General features: G+C 37.0%; 1 protein-coding gene across 1 annotated transcript in view; it reads right to left on the reverse strand.

Moving 5' to 3' along the window:
- Positions 1 to 23,677, reverse strand: part of LOC141432787 (B-cell receptor CD22-like) — a 98,227-nt gene that overhangs the window by 40,311 nt on the left and 34,239 nt on the right. The window contains exon 2 of the mRNA XM_074094547.1: positions 11,386 to 11,445. The gene's annotated coding sequence lies outside the window, so the exon portion shown is untranslated. The remainder of the gene's footprint in view (positions 1 to 11,385; positions 11,446 to 23,677) is intronic.

A 23,677-nucleotide genomic window follows, 5' to 3' on the forward strand; every position in this document is an offset into this window, starting at 1 on the left:
GTGATCGGTCTCGAGGCGGTTTTTGCCCGATCATCAAAGGGGATACGGATAGCGTCCACACTTATACGGCGTTATGATACGGTACGCAGCGACGCTACGGTTAGTATGGACGCATTTTTTCACGCGACGATGCTAGTGATACGGTGTGCCCAAAGTGAGCGTCCATACTTAGGATACGCGAGCTCGATACGTAATAAATGATACAAATGTGGACCCAGCTTTAAGGGAGCCATGTGCCCAGCTGTGGGAGTATATCTATAAGCCAAGACGATAATGAAGAAGTTTCTAGGTCTAGTCTGGTGAATAGGTGTTACGAGGCCTGCATTGGGGCATTGAGTTTGGTTTTATTTTTGACCCTGTCAACGTTTATAGGCCAATGACTTGCTGTTAGGGTAATGCAATCTTTGATTCAATTAAAGTCCGACACCGTCTCAAGTACCAATTGACTGAACTTGGAATATCTATACAAATGTTTCATTTACAGGGTTTATTTAACGGGTGAATGGAATGAATATAAAGGCCTTTCACCAAAACGTCGGATACCGCTTTATACATAGGTGTGCCATTCTACTTTTAAGTAACCATTAATGTTTTGTGAAATGGCATACCTACCTAGTGATTATTTTCAAGTGTAATAATAACTGAAATAACCAAATTTAATCTTTTAAAGCAAAACAACTTTAAATTTAACGAAATTTTCCGGAATAAAAACTATCCTACTATGTCCTTCCCCGTGATTCAAACTATCTGTAAACCGAATTTTATCTAAATCGGCTCAGCGGTTTACGCGTGATGAAGTAACAAACAAAAAAACAGACTTACAAACTTTCTTATTTATTATATTAGTGGGATTACTAGTTTTGTCCGCGACTTCCTTTCCACAGGAACCATACATTATTTCGGAATAAAAAGTAGCCTATATGTTAATCCAGAGTATACTTTACCTGTATGCCAAATTTCATGCAAATCCGTACAGTATTTTTAACGTGAAAGAGTAACAAACATCCATCCATACAAACTTTCGCGTTTATAATATTAGCAGATGTTGGGACTATCGCCGCGCGAAGTCGGGGCGCGTAGCTTGGTTAGTATAATGGACATATTTTATAAGTAGGTATATAGTTAAACCTTTCGTGACAAATGTATGAACGCGCTCACCCTTGAAAAAGATCTTCCAAAAAAAACGAAATTAGTCGAACCGTTCCTGACTTATACAATTGTGAGTTTATACGTTTTTTTTTTTAGATTTATAACTCTAATGTACATACCGCCTACCAGCGCTTGTTTTGGATTGATATGAAACATAATTGACATTATCAAAAGAAAGCTTGTTTCCAATTTTGTAATTTTCAGTCTTTGTTCTTTTTTAAAACGAATGAAAATTGAGGATGACGTATCATTATAATTCTAACGTACAGTTACATAGACACAGTATTGAATTTATAACATTGTACGTATTTAGAACTCGATTCAAATGCCTGAACAGTTTGTGGAGTCAATTCAATTTTATAGTAGTTCTAAACTAACAGAATTTCAAGTTGGCGAAGATATAGCATTACATATGAACATATCGTGTATACAAATAGCAATCAAGGATAGGTAATTAAGATCATGATTCCAGAATCCGTGCACACATACAAAACTAATTAAAGTCATTATTACATGAAATCGGTCTTGTTTGGTTTGACTGTAAATGTTCAATCGACGTTAACTACAAACATAGAGACGTAAATTTTTATGTGCCTATCTACCACAGTTCCTTCCATCCATGCAAAATAAGAACCGCGTAGAGAATAGGTAATATTAATTATAAAAAAATTAGATAAAGGAAAACGTTGTGAAAAAAATTGTACCCACACCTGCGAAGTGATTTTATGAGATATGTGAAATTCCCCATCCGCATCGAGCATGCTTAAGAACTAAATCCCAAGGCCTCTCTTTCTTAGAGGAGGCCTGTGTCTAGCAGTGGGCCGTATATGTCGCAGAAGAGACGATAGCTCACTAGTCTCCAATAAGACGAAAACAGATCAGACCTAGTAACCAATCAGAGCGAGGAGATGGCGTGGACAGGACATATTATTATGTACGGAAAGAGCTGGCCTGAACGGGAGGGTCAAGAGACCTTTGCCTAGCAGTAGGACACACTAATACAGGGTAACATCGAAAAGATGATCAGAAACCTCAAGAAATTTCAAGTTCAGTCATAGTCAATTAATTGTTCAGTTGTTTCGTGGAAATAATTTTGATCATTGCGTGATCAAGTCTGAATACAACATCTAAACACCTACATACCTATGTTATTAGAATCCCACTATAATGCATCATTAAGCTATATTACTTCTGATTATACGTCTTCGATGTCATTTCGTATATGTAGGTTAAAAAAAAGTAAGGCTAAGAATTCACGCTACAGCCACTGCAAACTCTTGGTTTTATATGAATCCGATATTGTACACAGGGTTGAATTTAACAATATCGTTATCAAACAACGGAATATAATTGTACACAAAACACAGTAAAAGGATATTTTTATTCAAAGTTTTCTTTACCGACTAGGGCCCCGAGTCAACATTTTTGGGTGGAAATAGCTGTTGAATGGGCTTTTGTTCGCCGAAAGACTTCTGGCTACAATTAAACAATTGGTAGAGCCTAAAAAAATAACCTCCATTTAATTAATATTCCGTGATTATGAAGAATAGCCCTCTCTTTCTGAGGGGAGGCCTGTGCCCTGCAGTGCGACGTATATAGGCCTTGATTTATATAATACCGGGAATATTAGGGTACCGTATATGAGTGAAAAAAAAATGGAACTCGTATAAACCTTGTTCCTCTACGGCAGGCGATAAAATGTGCAATCTTTTCTTCAAGCATTTCGGCCTAGGTATTTTCACGCCTCTGTCTTGTAGCATTGAAACTTAGTGGAAGGATGACATTCTGCTCATTCACACTCGATCAACTATTCCCGACTCTCGAGTCTTTTTCTAAGAGATGTAGTATTCCGAAAATACAAACTGAGACATGGATGCACATAAAAAGCAGAAAAAGAGGCCAGCGCTGGGAATCGAACCCAGGTCCTCAGCATTGTGCTGAGCATTAATAAGAAATAAGTCGATATTTGGTTGAGATTTTTTGAAAATTCAACCTGTGAGGGGATGAAATAGGGGATGAAAGTTATATTTAAGATCATCATTGTCGAAGATAAATCAATGGTTCTTTATGAAACTTGGAATTTGGGTACACGTGACCCTTATCACGATAAAGGATACATAGATATTTGTTCGCGCGTTTTTCAAAATTCTTCCTGTGAGGGGGTGAAATAAGGGATGAAAGTTTATATGGAAGATCGTGATTGTCGAAGATAAATCGATGATTCTTTATGAAACTTGGCATTTGGGCACGTGATAAGAGATACATAGATTTGTTCGGATCGGATCGGGGCGGAGGCAGGGACGCAACGGAGTGGAGCGTAGGAAACGGATGGAGCGGAGACAATGCAGGCTACAGCGGAGGCAGTGTAGTAGAGCGGAGGCAGCGGAGTGGAGCTGACGCTGCTGAGCGGAGCGGAGGCTGGCAGAGCGGAGGCTGGCGTAGCGGAAGCTGGTGGAGCAGAACGGAGGCAGTGGAGCAGAGCGGAGATAACGGAGCGGAGGCATCGGAGCGGAGGCAGCGAGGCAACGGAGTGGAGCTGAGGCAACGGATGGAGCGGAGACAATGCAGGCAGCAGCGGAGGCAGTCAAGTAGAGCGGAGGCAGCGGAGTGGAGCTGACGCTGCTGAGTGGAGCGGAGGCTGGCGGAGCGGAGGCTGGCGGAGCGGAGGCTGGCGGAGCCCAAAAGTTACTATTCAACGCGGACGAAGTCGCGGGCAAAAGCTAGTAGTACATAAGTGATAGGTAAGTTAAAGACATTAAAGTTAGGTAACTTGAACTATTTAAGTATCGCACGTCGCAAACCCTCGTCAGTTTACGGGTTTCCTGTCTTGGAGAGATTCACTCAATGCCCGGCGGCTGCACAATTAAGTCCGATCTATTCTTACTTGTCAGTAATAAACTTGACAAAAAATACTACTAAAATATAGTTTGTCGCTTTATTTTCAGCTACATTCGTACGGCTTTTTTTTGTAAAGAATTTTCATGGTCCTCATTTTATGGTCATATCATCATGGCGCTCGGTAGGTAATTTTGACAGTTCCTAGTATTTGACAGATAATGCCCAATAGGGGTCCATATTAGCTCGCATACTTGTTGAATGTTATTATTATTATTAATTGTTTATGTCACATAAATTATTACAAAGTGAATTAAACTGCCAAACTACAAGTTTGTTGGCAGTTCTTATTATTTAGAATTATTTTAAAATTACATATTTATATCCAAAATAATAAAGCTGCTGACCCATGCCAAGGTCTTAATAATACTACATCTTTTTTTTGGAGTAGTTTTGTATTTTTTATTTCAACTTCAAATTATCGAAAATACATACTGAGACAGGATGCACAGAAAAACCAGAAAAAGAGACCAGCGCTGGGAATCGAACCCAGGTCCGTGCTGCGTGCTATAACCCCTACACCACCGCTGGACAGGAGTCTAGACACAAGTTTCTCCTATGCACACATATCTCAGGTTGCTTTGCTAATTAAGCTACTGAGATATGTGTGTATAAGATAAATTTGTGTCTAGACTCCTGTCCAGTGTTGGTGTAGGGGTAATAGTACGCAGCACGGAATGCTGAGGACCTGGCTTCGATTCCCAGCGCTGGCCTCTTTTTCTGTGCATCCATGTCTTAGTTTGTATTTTCGGAATACTACATCTGTTAAAAAAAAGACTCGAGAGTCGGGAATAGTTGAGCGTGTGTGAATGAGCAGAATGTCAGCCTTCCACTACATCCCAATGCTGCAAGACAGAGGCGTGAAAAAACCTAGGCCGAAATGTTTGGAGAAAAGATGTACGGCAGTTTGCCCTAGGCTCGACTTGGCGGGAGCACTGCCTTGCTCCCCAGATAAAATCATGAAGACTAGTTTAGGACTTCTTAGTCCAGATTTTTTTTATTACAATTTAAATTCATCTTTTTAATAACTCACGGGATGCCATAATGCAAAATGAAATTAAATCTTATCGTCTCGGCTGTATAGCAATCAAGGTTTTTGTGTTCTGGGAGTATTGTTAACATGAGAAGAAATCATAAAATAATCGTTTGATATTTTGTAAAAAATAAAGCCTCGAAAAAGCATTTTTGCTTTACAAATATTTTCATTTCCTGAACAAACTAAGTGGCCCCTATTACGGCGGATTAGGGCCGCTTAATCCGTTTGAGAAAGAAAAACATTAGTCGGTACTATAGCTACTTGACGGAATAAAGAAATAAAGAGTGGTGACTTTTAGCCAAAATGGAAGCTGGCTCTGAGCAATATTTCTTTATAACCGTTTTGGAAAGTTTTCTTAAATGTCCAACGGCTGACGACGTGTCAATAATTTGAATATTTTCATCAGCAACTCTAACGCTTTGGTCTTTATTTAGGACTTGTTTAACTTAAAGCCTGAATAACTTAAAGATATATTACGCCGCTATCACAAAAAAACTAATTTTCCGTAAACCCTTTGTATAAAAAGCAGTAAAGAAATTCCAATAAATAAAGTTCTGCCTTTTACAAAATTAAACTTCGACCGATACCTTCGAAGAAACCTTTACCTTCAAGGTTTGCCGTTTGCCCATTTAATTGTACTTGCCTACGCCTCTTTGATGTGCCCGAGAGTGAATAGGTAGGTACTTGAATAGTACTTCAGCAGGACTTTATACCGAAAAGTGAATAGTCGGGACCCCGCAATGGGACACTAAAACCTTAACCCTTACATTGAAAAAGAGGTTCCTGTTACTTCTCAAGTCAATACTAAAGTAAACTTAATAATAATTCTGTTAGGGTTTCAATTTCTTTTCCTAAAAATACTACATAAAACGTTGTGGCACGGACGAGTGAAATAGACTTAGAAAAAGGGAGACGGTTAAGTTTCTTCAAATGGTTTACGTAAATAAAAGGTAGTATAGTAAACGCGCGAACGCGTACTTTCGAAACTGGATTAGTTTCTTAATTGATTCCGTACCTATGTCATTAACACAGCAAATTTTATAACAAATTAAAGAACTATCTAGTTTTTAGTGCGCAAACAGGGTCTGGCCAAAAATCATAAGTCTATGTTTTTGTAATCACGCTTCGTTGATGGGAAAAATACTAAGTACTAAACTGAAGTGAGACTGGGTTGGACCACAGAGTTGAGCTGGGCGCGCAAAGCGACTTAGTGGCTGCTGGAAATCGGCCAACAATGATGAAATAGACCAAGAAGGAGATGGTGGGATTATTTGGACGCATTAGATATTAGTATAATATTGTACTAAAGCGGGCGTTCCTGGCTGCCAAAGAAGAATACATACAATACCTCACTACAAGCAAAGGTCTCACCTCTCACTCTCTCACCTCAAGTTGGGTAGTAAAAAGTATTGAATGCGTTACCTTAACATACTTAGATGTTTTTAAACAGTTGACTGGCATTTTTTTTTTGATTGCAAACAATGATGTTCTACATCCTTTAAAATATATTCTGTTAGTTTTTACTAGCTCGGCTCTTGAACGCTAAGGATTTGCAGTTCGTACGTCGTTGGCGGAGTGTGGATACGCTATAAAATATAAGGAGATGGATTTTTTATGTTTCCGTTTTTTCTTTTACTGCCGTATAAGTTACGCTATTCCCTAGGGTCGTAAGTGACAGTCGGACAGGCGGTACATATCAATAGAACCGATACGAATGTTGTATTTTTTGGTACAAAAAAAAGAAACGACGATCACTGCGGGGTAGCGCTAGAACAGAATATATTTCTGTTCACGATTGACTCAAGTTTGTTTTCAAACGTGACTGAAATTGAACTTTGTTTCAAAGATACACAGTTGAAAATTTGGTGAACCTTAAACGACAGGACTGGGTTGAGTTAGTGGTTGATCAAGAAATAGCCATACATCACAATGATTGTTTGATTTTGTGATAGCACGAACATTGACATTTGACATGGCACGTTAATAGTCATTTTCTGTATTATTACGGTATTAAAATGGAAGAAGTAATCACAGAGCAATCGATTAAAGTTTATGGTAGACACATAATACAACTTCGTCGTCGTAACATAACTTTACATTACAAGAAATTAGTTTTAAATATGACTTGTAATATTACTCGAGTCAAAATATAAAACTACCTACAAAATAGGTAATTTATTGAATCAGGCGTCCGTTAATGAACTAAAACAATAACTTTGCTCACCCACGGCCACGGACTTATGATAGCTACGTTTATGCAAGAAATGAGTGTTCATGCAGTTCCTCCACCTCCATACTGTAAGAACACACACAAATCACACAAACCCATCTACCACTACCACCACACTACACTGACGCGTTACGAGCTCAATCAGTCGTGCAGTGCAACACAGCACAACCGTTTACCATACCAGATTATTATAAATGCGGAAGATTGTGCTGATTTTTAGGAGAGTTAAATGAAGTGGCTTATGCCTACTACTGCCAAAGGCTACTTTGTATCTATAGGTTAAAAAAAAACAGCTCCCCATCCAGCGGAAAGACCGTGCCAGGATAAACTAAGAAGTGACTATGCCCCTCTCTGGTTTGGGCTTGTAATTTTTGTGGATGGTGTGGCTCTACATTAGTATTTATTTACTTCCACGTTAGAGAGCGTTTCTATTTTTTTCACCAGTGATACACCCACCAACAAGCTTTAATATGTCCCTACTTTTTTCAAAATTATAGTTGTGGGAGAATAAAGAGATATCTTTACTTAAAATATTTTACGTACATTTTCTACAACCACTAAGTTTTGCTAAAACAAGACCAGTTACATTTTATAGTAGCGGTTCATGAACATTTTGGTGACGGAACTCTGCTTAAAAATTAATATTGGCCTGAGTCCTGAAATAGACAAAAGCAACTAATTTAATGGAATGTTATACTCTAGAACCTTACGGTACGCCATAAATATTAAGTCAACATTTTTGAGGAACCTCAAACCCACTTTAATAATGGTTGTTTTATAGGTATAAGTAGATTAATAACGTTCAAGTAAGAACTTTGTCTCTAAGTATCGCCATGCTAACTCTATAACGTCAGCCTTTAGGATAACAATAGTGAGCCAATTTCAATCAACCATTAGAATCTCTACCAGTCACCAGCTGACTCAGCTACATTTCCTAATAAGCATGCCTAGCCTACTCAGTTTAAAATTATTTTATTACAAAGAACCTGAAGCAAAAAATGCCGCGGTAACCTTTTAGTAGTGTTCGGCCGAATATTCGCTTTTGGTTTAGTTTCGGCGAGATTCGGCTTTAAATTTGAGTTTTGGTTTCGGCAGAAAATCGGCCCAAGCTAGATCAGAAACCGGATCTGAATTTTTCATGACTCGTGTACGAAATAACATTTGATATTTACCACGAGCTTTACAATGAACGGATAATCTACACACACGTACAAAGCAATTCAATAGTGTTTGTGATGCTTCCGATCAGTACTAGGCCCGCGTCTGAACCACAACTCAAGCTCTCTCAATCAGAGAGGAGGCATGTTTCCTGCGCTATGAAAAGAATTATAATGGGCCGGTGAAATAAAGCATAAAACGTGGTCGTCGAATGATATTTATTTCAATGTAACTTTGTACAGGACAAATGTATATTGTTTGGACGGTACGAAACAGATTTGAATATAAATGAGACTGAATTTTATGCGAGGAAAACTCAATTGATTAAAAAAACATGTGGAAAATCGTGTATAGTATTTAGTTTGTTGAAAATATATAGACATTCTGCGTGCAGTCGATACCTTCATCTCGCTTTTACCAAGATAAACTTACAAGAAAAAATCGTGGAAGTTGCAGTACATCCCGCAGCCCAATTGGCCACTTCAAACTTTTTCGTTTTACGGCCTCACAGTATGCAACTTATACGATTCTTCTTTCAACTCAAATCTTTCATCATCTTCATCACCTCTGCTATAGATTAAACCATTAGGCTACCTCAGCGTAAAACAGAACTTTGCTTAAGATTAATATTAAATAGAAAACCTGACACTTTCTAAACATTCATTCATTCATTCACATACCACAACCTGTTGAGCATGCCAATATAGGCTGTTTTGTAATTTTATCAGTCCATCTTTATGTAGAAATCCACTTGACCCAGCGGCGGACGATTTGCATATGATTATGCAGAAAGATGTAATAATGTTTTAAACAGGAATCCCATTTTTACTGTGCAGCCTTTCAAATCAATTAAGTGCCTTAATAATAATCATTTATTTATTCGCTTAAGTATCGAATACCTACATGGAAATGTAGTTATAAAACGTGTTAAATAAAAGTTGAATAAGCCTGTAAGCTCTAAGTAACGTGAACTTCTATAACATGTTACATCCTATAACCAAATGCTTATATCCACTAATAAGTACATGAAATTCCAAGTAAACCATAATAGCTTCTACCTCTGCCCCAAATTAGAAACATTTAATGAACTACAACAGCCAGCATTTAATGAACAGCCTCATTTAGAGGGCGCTGGAAATGTAGTACAAGTTTCGTTGAGTTACGTTATAATGTCTTTCTTACGGAGAACAGGATGTCTGTTGGGGCCGAAAAGTTTTCGAATGGAGACCGCGGATAGGCGCAGCCTAGGACGTCCACCAACGAGATGGACGGATGACCTGGTTAAAGCCGCTAGTTCACGGTGGATGCAGGTTGCTTCCAACCGAAGCAACACAACTGGAGGTATATGCGGGATGGGTGGACTATGTCCAACAGTGGACGTCCTACGGTTGATTATGATGATGATCATAAAACCTGAATACGGAAATAAATGAATTGCCACCATGAAAGTAGGCCTTTCCCAATATATTTAAAAGAGCTCATAAAAATTCGATGACCGTAGCCACGGGGGGAAGACATGAAGGATAACGACCATGGAAACATGGAAAGCTCCCTACGCTTTAAAAGACGTGTGAAGATGGATTACTCGTATTGTCATATCTCCCTATAATATTACAGGAAAAATGGCTCAATGTATATGTATATAATTTGTATGATTATTATGATTATAGCGTATTTAGATCAGGCGTATCTTATCTTAACCTTGTAAGCGCCACGGTTGGCAAAACGCGACAGCCGAATATCGTGCCATAAGTACCATGTCGACATACGTGGCGATTTTCTGACATATTTTTTTGTCGTCTGTGGCCGACCGTGGCTTTCAAAAAGTATAAGGCCAAATGCATTTTTATTCTGAAACTGTGAATGTTTCAGTTCAGGATTTTTACACAACTAATCTAAACTAACCTACAAGGTTCTACACAATTTTGTCTTGAAATAAATCCTGAATAGTTCGCATTTTCAGAATAAAATGCATTTGGCCAAATGAAGCATTTGTGAAAAGAAATATTTAAAATAAAAAATTAGCCGAAATGAAAGGATAGCGTTTTAGATCACAAATAGGTATTTGTCACATAATCCGTGCTATAGCTACACGTTCGGTGGACTTTTCCGTTTCCGTTCTCCGCTGTCCACTGAATATGCAGCTTTATCCTGGCTCTATGATATTCATTGTCAGCGTAACGAACCTTTTATGTCAGACGTCAGACGAACGGTTATATGATGTTTAATACTTTCGTCACAATCATTTTAGTATAAACGGTAATAATAACAAAAAAAAAAGTTTATTTTGCAAGTAGACCGCAAAAGGCTCTTTTACGTGTCACTTTTTACGAGGGCATTCTTGTCGCTTCCGTTCTCATAAGCCTAAGCGGGCCTGTGACTAGAAATTAAATAAAATATACATAAGCTTAACAATATGCAACCTTAAATATTTACAGCAAAAGGGATGTAACCTATTAAGGCCCTGAATTAATAATATAATACCTAATCTACTCGTAATTTAAACAAAAAATAGAGCTCCCGATAGCAATACCTTCTTTGTAGAGGCACAGCAACGAAAATAATAATTTAACTGGAATACGTGATGGGAACGCAATCCAATTTTTTAAGTCGACCACACAGGTAATGGATTATGTATTGACGAACCAATTCTGACGAGTCATTCGTAATTTTTTTATCGTTTACTTTTCATACACGTATGTAATCACTCGAGAGCTCTAGCAAACGATTTTCGTAATTACGATTATTTGACGAACCATTACAACTTATAACGAGTATGATTAAACGAGTATTATGATTTAAAATTAGTTTAAAACTATCGTGGGACAGCGTATCTTGAATAATAATTACGGTATTTGCAGAAATATTTATCATCTATAGAATTTACGATTAAGTAAAATATGTTTGAAGTACTTACTTTAAATATTAAACAGCCATCTCTGTTAATGAAACCAACTCTTGGGAATATGATTCGTATCTGTAACAAAATAAACACAATAAATTAATTACTAATACCCTTAGTGCAATGACTGTAAGTAAAACAAAAGGAAATGTTCTAAAAAGAAACGTCTATTTTAGGCTTCAGTCCCATACATCTCGTTAGTTTATCATGTAAAAACCATTCAAAAATGATTTTGGAATTTTAATTTGGTACTAAAACGATCGCATTCACAATGACAATGAAATTAATCTATATAATTATGGAAACACAAACCACTAAAATCTGACCTTCTCCACCGACATGCCTGTCACATTTGATGACACATATCAGGAGTAAAGTTTATACCCTCTCATATTTCTGTTTCATAATGTTATACGACACCCGTGTCGTTACGAAGTAGAAACTGTATGAAAATCTATTATTGTCTTGTGTGTTCACATTTTCCTTTAAAGTGATATTTGAGTCACGTCTCACACATTTAGGGAGGGGGGAGGATATCGGAAACGAAAAGCGGCTTTTTTCATAAAATCGACACGGGCCTCACGTCCGCAGTGACTAGAGGTGAGACGTACTAGGCAAAACGCGGACCGAGTCTTGCGAGTACGCGTCCACAAAAAGACTAGATCCAAAGACTAGGTCCACGAGTATCTACGAGTACTTAACTCAATTGACTCATTCCCGCTCCCGTATACACCGTACCAGTTTTAGTAGTTTTACGAATATCGAACTACCGAATTCCTCGTCACAGTCAGTCTTCACACTTCATATTTTTTTAATTTTAACTTATATTAAATACCGACTAAAAACTTCCCTTCATACTTTATACAGGCTAAGGACTGTCAGCCGTGGTGGCCTAGTGGTTTGACCTATCGCCTCTCAAGCAGAGGGTCGTGGGTTCGAACCCCGGCTCGCACCTCTTGAGTTTTTCGAAATTCATGTGCGTAATTACATTTGAAATTTACCACGAGCTTTGCGGTGAAGGAAAACATCGTGAGGAAACCTGCACAAACCTGCGAAGCTATTCAATGGTGCGTGCGAAGTTCCCAATCCGCACTGGGCCCGCGTGGGAACTATGGCCCAAGCCCTCTTGTTCTGAGAGGAGGCCTGTGCCCAGCAGTGGGACGTATATAGGCTGGGATGAAGGACTGTCAGCAATTTTTATAAATTTTTCAATTAAAAAGTGTACATAAATGCTTGTTTTGAAGTTGGCGGATCGTTGTCAGCCGCCGTACTCCTAAATACTCGTACGCTAAAAGAATCGCGGGCGGGAACGCGTACTCACGCGTCCAAGCCAAAATCTATTCCAAGAACCTATTCCAGTAAATACGTCTCACCTCTAGCAGTGACCAACCGTGTTAGTTCTGAAATGTAAGAACTTTTTGTACTCCAACATAGTAGCATACTCTGAACCCCTCGTATGCGGGAACTAAAAAAAGTACTGAATTCTAGTCTCATTTCTATTAATAAGCACAAATTCTGCTGATTAAAAAAAATAGAAATAGAAATACCTATGTTTATGCAGCCAACACATCATGACAAAAAAAAGGAAAAACACATTTACAAAATGATAAAGAATACAAGAACAAACAAATAATGATGTGAGGCATGAGCACACGCACACGTGCCTCATGGGACAGGGAACCTGTTAAAAGCCCCACCCAGTAATAGGTCTATTAGAAAATCAAATAGGTACTTCTGATTAAAATAAATATTATTCGTAGCGCCCACAGAGTCTATAAAGAGTGCTCTAAACGACTCCTGGAGCTGACGCGTGACCAGAAGGTTGGAACGATGTTTGGAACATATCTAGCACAGCAGATCAGCATTGCCATATAACGCGGCAATGCTGCCAGCCTTCTACCAACCAGCATCAAGTTGGGGCAAATTTTTTACTTGAAATATATGTATTTTTTAACTTAGTTATTTTTAGGATTGCTTTTTATTTGAAAAACATAAATCCACACTACAATTCCCAATATCTTCGTTGCCAAGAAATTTAGTTTCAAGGGTAAATATACTCTACTTAATCATAGGCTAGTAGACACGTTGTGTATACTTAAGTAAATGTAATTGCTATATAATGAGCAATTGATGACTGCCTGCCGACAAACGAACGAAATAACCGAATTACACCGTACAAGAATACATAGCACTAATTATTCCAATTCAAAATTCTGGTCAGGCTCAGCAGGGCTACTACGAAACTCGAATGTCGTATCATACCGTCCCTCTCGTTCTCGTGTTAAATAGTACAAGTGACAGAGGGACCGCACGACACGAACTTCGAGTTTCGTAGTAGCCCTGCTGATTGGAATCGACCGAGGCCGTTGAAATATTCACAGCACTAAACGAAATTAACGACGAAAGCATAAAACCAAGACGCATTAGGTAATAGATTCGGTATTCATGTAAGTTTTTGACACAAAAGTCGTCAAACGTGCTCAGCTCACATTAACGTTTCAATCACTATAGGCTTTACAACGTCTCTGGCGGCATATCGTCGATGATACTGCAATGCTGCGTAACTAGCAATGTCTAATGCCTCGTAACTTTCAAAAAGTAGCAGAGACAATTCGCGGCTGGTATAAACACAAAAATAATAATACTAGCTTTTGCCCGCGGCTTCGCCCGCGTGGAATTCGGCTATCGGGCGCTGTTCCCTCGGGAACTGTGCATTTTTTCGGCATAAAGTAGCCTATGTCACTCTCGGGCCCATAAACTATCTCTATGCCAAAAATCACGTCGATCCGTCGCTCCGTTTTGACGTGAAAGACGGAAAAACATGCACACACACATACACACTTTCGCATTTATAATATTATTATTAGTATGGATATAATATTAGTATGGGTTATTATGCAATAATTTTAGTATTTTTTTTTAGCATGTTGGAATAATTAGCTTAGCATTATCTATAGTAGACGACTCGAACTCGGGCTACTACGCAATTCGAAAATAAAAGTTCGTATCGTTTTTCTGAAGCAAATATTATTTAAAACGAGAGAGAGAGAGACGGTACCATACGAACGAAATTCGATTTTCGAATTTTGCTGTAGCCCCCTGTATTGGCGGGTAGCCATTATTTTATTTAAAGCTCTCCTGTAAAATTTTGGCTCTATGCAAGTAGTCAGATACGCGGCATTGCAGTAACATCGACGATGTCTAATAATATCTTTGAATGAGCCATTATTGTACGTGTATTTTTATTTTGTGGGTCTCGGAAACAGTTCTAAAGATTTGTGGGGGCATTTTGAGGCGAACAGTCTGTCTAATTTGGTCTGATCTCTGATAAAAAGGTGTATTTGGCTCGCCCAGGTTACTTTGACACTTAAACGCGAACGCACTGTGATGTTTGCAACGCAAAAAATAACACACATAATTAGGCTGAATTAGGTACAGTCAACGTCATAAATAAGTGATCATTTCCTGTACCTTGTCGCTTTCAGTCTAGTCGTTACACAATTTCGTATGGCTTTTCAAACATGACGTTAAAGTGACAAGGTACAAAAGTGATCACTTATTTATGACGTTGACTGTACGTGTGATTTATCACGTTTCGGAAGTTCACACCATCACCAGTGACACCAAATGTGGGATGTCACTGCGAAAAATGTTTCTAAGTAGTCCTGGAGTGACTCCTTTTGGATTTGGATGGGTTTTTTCATATTATTGTAAATCATCTTCCAACTTGAGATATGTTTGAGTAAATAAAAGATTGATTAGGTGTTGATGTTAATGATTCTGACTATTCATTTATTTATTAACGTCACTTCTATCTACATAAAAGTAGGCCCTATGAGTGTGCTTCCAATGAAATAATAATTGAGCGGAGTCCTAATAAATAGTTTTGACGATCCTTTTGTGAATTTCTTGTAATTAACTGACATGTGTTTATAACGTATTTTTTCAAAAGTTAATAAATAAATCTAATATAATCTAATCTAATCTTGAAAGAGGTGTTTTTGGTACAAAGCCAAAATCAAGTAACAACCAATTATTACCTATTGTTATTGTTGTTAAGATGCTGTAAATGCGTTGAAATTTTGAAATATCGGAACCTCATTAAAGGTAACTCGCGGTCTACCTCCCGTAGCAAGTTATCTCCAGCAACTACCTCCGTCTCCAACGAAACGAACTGGAATAGCGAGGTTAAAAATGCAATTCTCCAAGGTAGCATGAGTTGTTTCGACCAAGAATAAATCGTGCTTGACGGCCTCCCGTGACAGAGGTTCGCTGCCGTTTTCTAAAACCAAGACATAGGTGACTTTGTTGCTCCTTTTTCTTGTTAAAGAAGTGAACTTTCCGAAAGGAAACAACTATAATTGTGACAAGCAACAGCGCGTAACTCTCCGCTGAGTTCAAATTTGATAAATAATGTTGATGGATATATTTATCATTCGCACGTGTATGCAAAGTTAATTGTTTCGATGATTTTGTAATTATGTTAATTTGTTGTAAATACAAACTGAGACATGGATGCACAGAAAAACCAGAAAAAGAGACCAGCACTGGGAATCGAACCCAGGTCCTCAGCATTCCGTGCTGCGTGCTATAACCCCTACACCACTGCTGGACAGGAATCTAGACACGAATTTTGCCTATGCATATATATCTCAGGCTGCTTATTTCTACTATGCTACTTTAAGCAGCAGCACTAGCGTTAGCGTTTTTCTGGTTTTTCTGTGCATCCATGTCTCAGTTTGTATTTACGACATGGTTTCACGGGATACCCGTAAAAGTAACAAATTTGGAGTTGAAATAAAAAATACAAAAAAACTCCAAAAAATCAATCATAATATGCTAATTTGCTTACACTTAGGGGCTGTTTCACCATCCATTGATTAGTGTTAACTGACGGTTAAATGTGATGCCGTCTCCGTCTATTCGAACAAAAGAAATAGTCTGCTAGGTAGTATGACTAGTTAATGTTGCTATTAAAATTATACAACGATCATACCTACTTCAATTTGAAACTTTAGCTTAAAGGAATATTAGAGCATTTCATTCAACCGCCTCATTTTCGTGGTCACATTTTTTTATGAATGACTGTAAAATTTTATGACATTACCGTTTATTGTTCAGACGTCCTGTACTTCTACTAAATAACCTGGAAACTGTAACATCATGTCAACAAAAATCATTGGAATAAACGCTTGAATCGAAATTTGATCCGGAATATTTCAAAATATGGGTGGGTTAGTTTGACTAAATACCCTGTATAAAACGTTTTTCAGGATTTTAAATGTGATTGACAAACGTTTCCGTACATTAATCGACGTTCGAAGTGCACCGCATCTTTACTTACAGGGCGGGGTGCTCGGGATTAATTTCAAAATGTCTTGTATATTTGATGCGAATATTAATATTATTATAAAAGGCGAGTAATTTCGCAGGTTTCGATAAATACATAAAAAAATATATTAGTAGCCAAACGTGTATGAAAAAAAAACCGCAATATAGGTGAAAATTTATATGCTGCTAATATTTTTAAATAAGTGTTAATTTAATAGTTTCACAAATCAACTACGAGACGCATCTTAACCACCAAAATACAATAGACAAAAATAACACACAAACATCGGACGCAAAATCCAAATTAAAACTTTTTTTTACATTATTACGACGTTTTAATTGACACCGAAATCATCCCACATCACTTCACACGCTCGTAATGGCGTTGCATAATGAACCGTACAATATGTTTGCTCTGCTACATTACACGCAGCGCAAGCGCATGTCCGGTGCACTCTAGGGATGGACGATGATCTCTAAAAATATCGATAGCGATTTCTTAAAATACTCAGCTTAAAAATTCCCAGGAATGAGTCCCGACTGTTGAAGCTTAGAGTCCTAGACTACTAAACTTGTTTTTTCCTTTTTAGTTTTTATTTAAAGTTTTTTTTGAGGCAGTCGGGTTTTTAATTTTCATAATAAAGTTTTTTATTTCCTACTTTATTATATACTTTAAAATGTTATTTACCTACTCTATGTTACTCCGACAGTAATGACAAATCAAATATATGTTGAAAATCATCCAGCTGTTTATGCTACAGAAAGGAACAAAGAAATTGACATAGGTACGAACTTACGCTTGAAAACATAACCCTTTATTCAACAGTCGGATAAAAATACTCGCCAACGAAATATTTTATGTAAAACCTAACAAGTGCCGCAAACGAAGAATGAATGAATAAAGGAAATGCTATGATGAAAGGCAACGCAGTATTTTTAGAACTGCTATTTTTCATTGTTTCTCGCAAGGATTTAATATTTCATGCAAGTCTGTACCGGATGTTAGCTCTTATAACGAACGACAACCGAACCGATTGACTGAACTGATTTAACTTCGATTCTAAAGATCGAGATGATGGTTAAAAACTTAAATAGGTATCTAACTATTTTAGTCGAGCCGTCCCTAGAGTCAATCCAAACATTAGTTGCTTATGTCTTTCCCTAATGCGGTATGAAACGACGCCATTGTACGCCGGTGTTTATAGAATGTGGGCTATTTGATATTCTTTTCAATTTGGTAAACCTATCAACGCAAACAATCGTTAGGTAAGAACTTTGGGCTACCGTTATTGTTACTTCACACAATAAAACACAAAAGGTACATGATAATAGTGATACTCTGTTCATTAACACCAATAACAACACACAAAATAAACTTACACCTACGTAAGCTTAGGAAAAATATTTAATGGTATATCAGCGTAACTAGTAAGAAATCTCTTCTAGATAATCTAGTGGAGTTTGAAAACTGGATTTGTTTTGTTAGATTAAATATATTCAAGCATATTTCAGGGCAATGTTCTTGAGGCATTACCAAGTTTTTGTCAAGTTCAACAGCCTTTGAGTTGAGGTATGTACCTTTGTGAAAAATCTAAAAAAAGGGATATTTGGAAATAATTCCGATCCGCATTAGCGATCCCTTCAAATAGCGAACCTATTATGTTAAAAATAAAGTTGTGTTAAATACTTGTGATGTATACATATCATTTAATAATATTGTAAATCTGTTTTAAAAATATATATATATATATACCTCGTTGAGTTTCTTGCCGGATTCTTCTCAGCAGAGGTTTTTCCGAACCGGTGGTAGATTTTTTTTGACATTCATAAGTGCTTGTTATAGCCTAAATTGAATAAAGATATTTTGACTTTGACTTTGACTTTGATCTCTCAATTGGTCACGTTTTGTTTGACCTGTAGGAATGGCCAATAAACAATACATACCAACCTCAGTATTATGCCTTATGCCTATCTTAGTAGGTATACTTAGTGAATTAAATCCTAAGCCTTTAGGTACCTCGGACGTCAGGTCTAGTCTTAGTGAAGACATAAACCCTGTCACAGTCTAGTAGAGTCTGAGAGCCGTAACTCTATTAGTTCGTCCAGTAATACGATAAAGGATTGGCTACGTAAACTTGGAAATGTGGTTGATGATAAGTGTTATTTAGCTATGGAACCGCAGCTTCAAAATCAAAACATTTAAACTGCAAGTAGGCAGCAAAGGGCTGTTATACATGTCACTTTTTTAAACTACCAGCGTTTTCGGAAAGACCATCATTGCCAAAAAGAATGCGCCGCATAAAAGTTGGGGAAAAGTCATTTATACTTATAACTGCAGTGTTTGTATAGGAACATTGCAGTTGCAGTTGTCTTCAAATCGTACCTACAAGTCAAATCTCATATACATTTATGATCGGATTGACTTGTTTGGGATGTATGTAGTTTGGATAGCAATGCAAAAGTATGTTTATTTAATTAAAAGGACAGCCGTATAAGATTGCAAGTGTTCAAAAAGATTTTTTAAGAAAAACCTAAATATTTAATAAATAAATAAATACTAAAGATATAAACAAAAAAAATAAACATTCCCAAGTCCTTGTTTTACATAAGTAAAACCTTAAATATGAACCGGCAACCTTCTCAACCTTGTATATTTAAAAATATTTAATTGTTCGCGCCAAGTACCTACTCGTATTTCACAGTTTTGGTAAGTATCATTATTGTGGCTTCGGCAGTAGTTTCCCTTTAAACGAAATAATTAATAACTTTAACAACACAGAGCACATGCTTTCTGAAACAAACAAAACCCTAAACTGAGTTACATAACATTGTGTGAATTATTATGTAAACTTCGATGTATGATAAATGTACACGGTTACGGCCGAGCAAAACATAAGTTATGTTTAGTGTTTACTGAGTCAGCTACTGTCATAGTTTCATTCCTATTCCCATGCCCGCAAGGTAGCGTGTTTACTAAACTGCAATCTTATTTGAGACGGTCAAGGTAGAGCTCTGTAACTTGATATTTTGTCATTTGCGATGCTTAATGGACGTCCTGAGAGGCGCCCGGGACGGTATTACTTTAATATGCAGTTTCATGTGTCATTCTTAGGGTTCCATACACAGAGCTAAGATACGAGGAATAGAGCTATGGAGGGTAGACTTGCCAAGTCGAGCAAAACAAAAACAAAGGCACGGCTGTACCATACTTTTCTCGAAGCCATTCAGGCTATTTTCAACATCCTGTAAGTTTCATATTCTTAAAACAAAACAATTACTTGGGCCACAGAAGGTTAGAAAAAAAGTATTTTTTTTTAATGTTATAGTAACTAAAGGCATAATTATTTAAGTGCTTGTCACACAACTTATCGATTTAGTACCTATCACTTTTAAAAGCGTCGCAACAATCAAAATTAAACTCGTAAATGAGGAGCTAATTTCTCATTTAATTTACAACACTATTGTGACTACGCTGCACTGACTTAGCCGTGTGCTTAATGTTGGGCATTTTTGTGCTGGATACAATATTTTGTATACTTAATTTTTGTTCGACAGTACCTTAAAAGTACACTGTATTGAAAAACAGTAGACAATATACTGTTTTTAATGTTATACTCGTAGTTGGAACCCTAATCGCAGGAACTGACAGAGCGAGCTCTCAGTACCTACAGACCTACAGTTATATATTTATTTATATTCCGAGCTCAGTCTAGATTATAGACTAAATAAATCTATTAATCAATCAATCAGTCAATTTCTTTGAAAAATTGTTTCGGTATACTTCCTAAATTATATATATTTAGTTTTTTTTATTTCTATGTCTTAATGTTAATTATTGTTATTATAACTTTTTAATTTAATTCTAATTTAACATTATAATATTATTTTCGGCCGACATTTGTTTGTAATCCGATTACTATCATACATTGTTTTATTTTATTTGTATAAATTTGCCGGGCCTTTTGTGAATTTGTTATAATTACCATGTCGAACAGTGTGAACGTTTACTTCTGTCAATCAATATCTAGAAACAATATTTGTTAATGAAACCTAGCCGCTACAACTCTTAATAAAGATTTCTCATTAAACTTAGCACATCGTTAACAAATTCAGTGATCAATCATAACTTTTGCCAGAAAGATATAGCACCTAATCAAAAATTTTCGTAGTTTAAACATTACATTTTGCTTTACCAATCTCGCAAAATACCCGTTTTCCACGAGAACAAAACAATTTATAATGAGTTAAGTTTGTAAAATATTTCAATCAACTTGTATTTATAAAATACGAAACAAAATTGTCTTTATTACGAGTAGGTAGTTCACTCTCCTTTCACGCGAAGACGGATAAGCTATTTCCATGGAGATAGTTAACGGGCCCGAGAGCGTAATGAACGGTTTGAGTCCCGGAGGTGGACATAGGATAGTTTTATCCCGGAAAACTGCATAGGTCCCGCGGGATAGCGACAAATTAATTCTGAGCGGACGGAGTCGCGGGTAACGACTAGTAGTTAATAAGAATGCTTATCGAATGATGTCAATAAGTATCCAAATATAGTTATTTGTGTCACAAGGGAGCAAAATGGTGTATTTACGGCGAGGGCGTACATTGAATCCAAAGCGTAGCGAGGGATTCTAAAGTAGAATCCTGAGCGTAATGAGGGATTCAAGTGTTAACGCCCAAGATGAAAATGATTTTGCTCCCGAGTGGCTCATACAACTTTTCACACCGAGCATTAAGAAACTCGAAAAAAAAATCTAAATATTATTTAAAGAACAACCAGCATAGAAAATGGCGTGGCTATACAATTATCAAGTTCAAAAAATGGCATTTGCAATAAAACAGTTAGGGAGGAAAAGTTACTTTTCTGAAGGAGAGGTGTGAAAAATATATTCTATGGTAGCCTCTGAATCAAATTTGTTAACTGTAGATACGTAAAGTAAACGTAGGTACGAGAGCTCGTCACTGTCCCAAAAGTTGGCATCTTAAATCTTATGTCATTAGCAATAGAAATGACAGCAGGGTGTCGTCTATTGGGCATTAGCGCTACGAGCACTCGGACGTAAGATCCAATGTGTATTTTGATCCATCTTTTTCTCAATTAACTTACAATGTTTATGAGAACATAAAACTTCTTAACGGCTAACATGCGTGCACAAGTAGGTAGGTACTTAATACTATTGATCTTTGATATGAGAGAGTCCAGATATATGTTGATAGACCTTGTTCCCAGTACAAACCATCCTACATAACCAACAGAGGAAAGGGCCAAATATTTCCTTCTTCAGAAATTTTCGTAATGTGTCTTTTCTTAAAATTGGTCACTTTTAGTGTCAATTTAGGCTCCAGAAAATTAGGTACGACAACGAGCGAAGCTAGGAAGAGTGTTAAGTACAATTGCAACCACAACAACACACAATTTATGTGTTTACAATGAAGAGTTATACACACATAAGTACTATTTACGACCGGCACTTTACCTTGCTCGCACATTCGACTAAGATATTTAGGGTTGAAACTCTTTCTAATACACCGGTGTATAAACTCTTGAAGTTTCTAAATCGTTTTTCCTGTGACCTTGTATATTCGAACATTAAACAAGCGTAAGTAGCTTTACATGTTTCATTTTAAAATTATATCAAGATTTAACTAATATTCTGTCAATCATGACTGTATTCCATTGCGACAGCATACCTAAACACTTCTTGACGAAATTCTTACGTAACACAAGTATATTTTATTTGCGTGTTTCCCGCACTCGAACTTTACGATAGTGTTTTTATAAGTAAAGGTATAACGCAGATTCACTTTGGAATGAAAGATAATAAGCGCCAATTCAATTTATAGCATTCGAAGATGGCGGATGTAGATAATATCTAATGTTGATATTTCTGTTTCTTTGGCTAGTTGAAGTATAATTTTGATAGTGTTTTATGCGGCGATTAACCTTAACAGTGAACAGTGATCACAAAATTCTATATTTCTCTCGTGTCTGACATTTTTTAATGCGCAAGTTGTGTCCACGTGGTTTCTGGAATTTTACTATCAAGGTGCAAAAACTACAACCACCGTACAACGTCCCTCTCAAAGAGAGTTTACTTTGACGCTGGCGAAATTGTCCTATTAATTAGGACAGAAAAGCCATATTTTAAAAGAGAAGAAGAAGAAGTTATTTAACCAATCGCCAGCAAACGTCAAAGGCACCTTACGATACTAACGCCATCTAGCGATATTTCGCCTCTGTGAAAACCCTCATTTGAGTGCTAGATCTTGGATGCTCGGTTTTCGCGAGCGAAGCTACGGATAGAGGTTATAGTAGTAAATATTTAATGAATACCAATAACAAGAATGGGAGTGCCTTCAAGTAATTTCTCCCAAACACTTATATTTTTGAATATTTCCCCAGCGGATTAGCGAGTTAAGCCGGGTTCTGTTTGAACAACGTAATTGTGCGTGTCACTTCTGTTATTTCAGATGAATTGCACATTGTTTTGCCTTTATTATTTTAACCTACAAACAAATTATCGTAATCTCCATATTAAAAACGGTGGTGTGTTCTGACTTCCTGTTTTTTGAAGTGTTTGATTTTTAAACATTTTTAACGGTACCTAAGCGACAGTCGCTTACGTCTTACAAACTAAACTAAATACCTAAGTGTTTGTTGCTGTACAAAAGTTACCTAATTGTTTTTGAATGAAAGTCATCATTTGAAGGTATGGTTATTTCTCTCACTGTTCAATTGTACCTACCTGATAATGACACCTTTTATCCGTTTCAAGGCAACATGCTGTTACCATGGCACAAAATGTGTACTCTTCCATCTCTAGGGGTTGGTATCAAAGCTAAATTTCCAAATTGCGTTTTCTGGGATAAAAACTATCCTATGTCCTTCGCAGAATCTCAAACTATCTGCACACCAAATTTTATCTAAATCGGTTAAGAGGTTTAAGCATGAAGTGGTAACAGACAGACAGAG

This window comes from Choristoneura fumiferana, chromosome 11 (assembly GCF_025370935.1).
Source record: "Choristoneura fumiferana chromosome 11, NRCan_CFum_1, whole genome shotgun sequence".
NCBI classification, from domain to species: Eukaryota; Metazoa; Arthropoda; class Insecta; order Lepidoptera; family Tortricidae; genus Choristoneura; species Choristoneura fumiferana.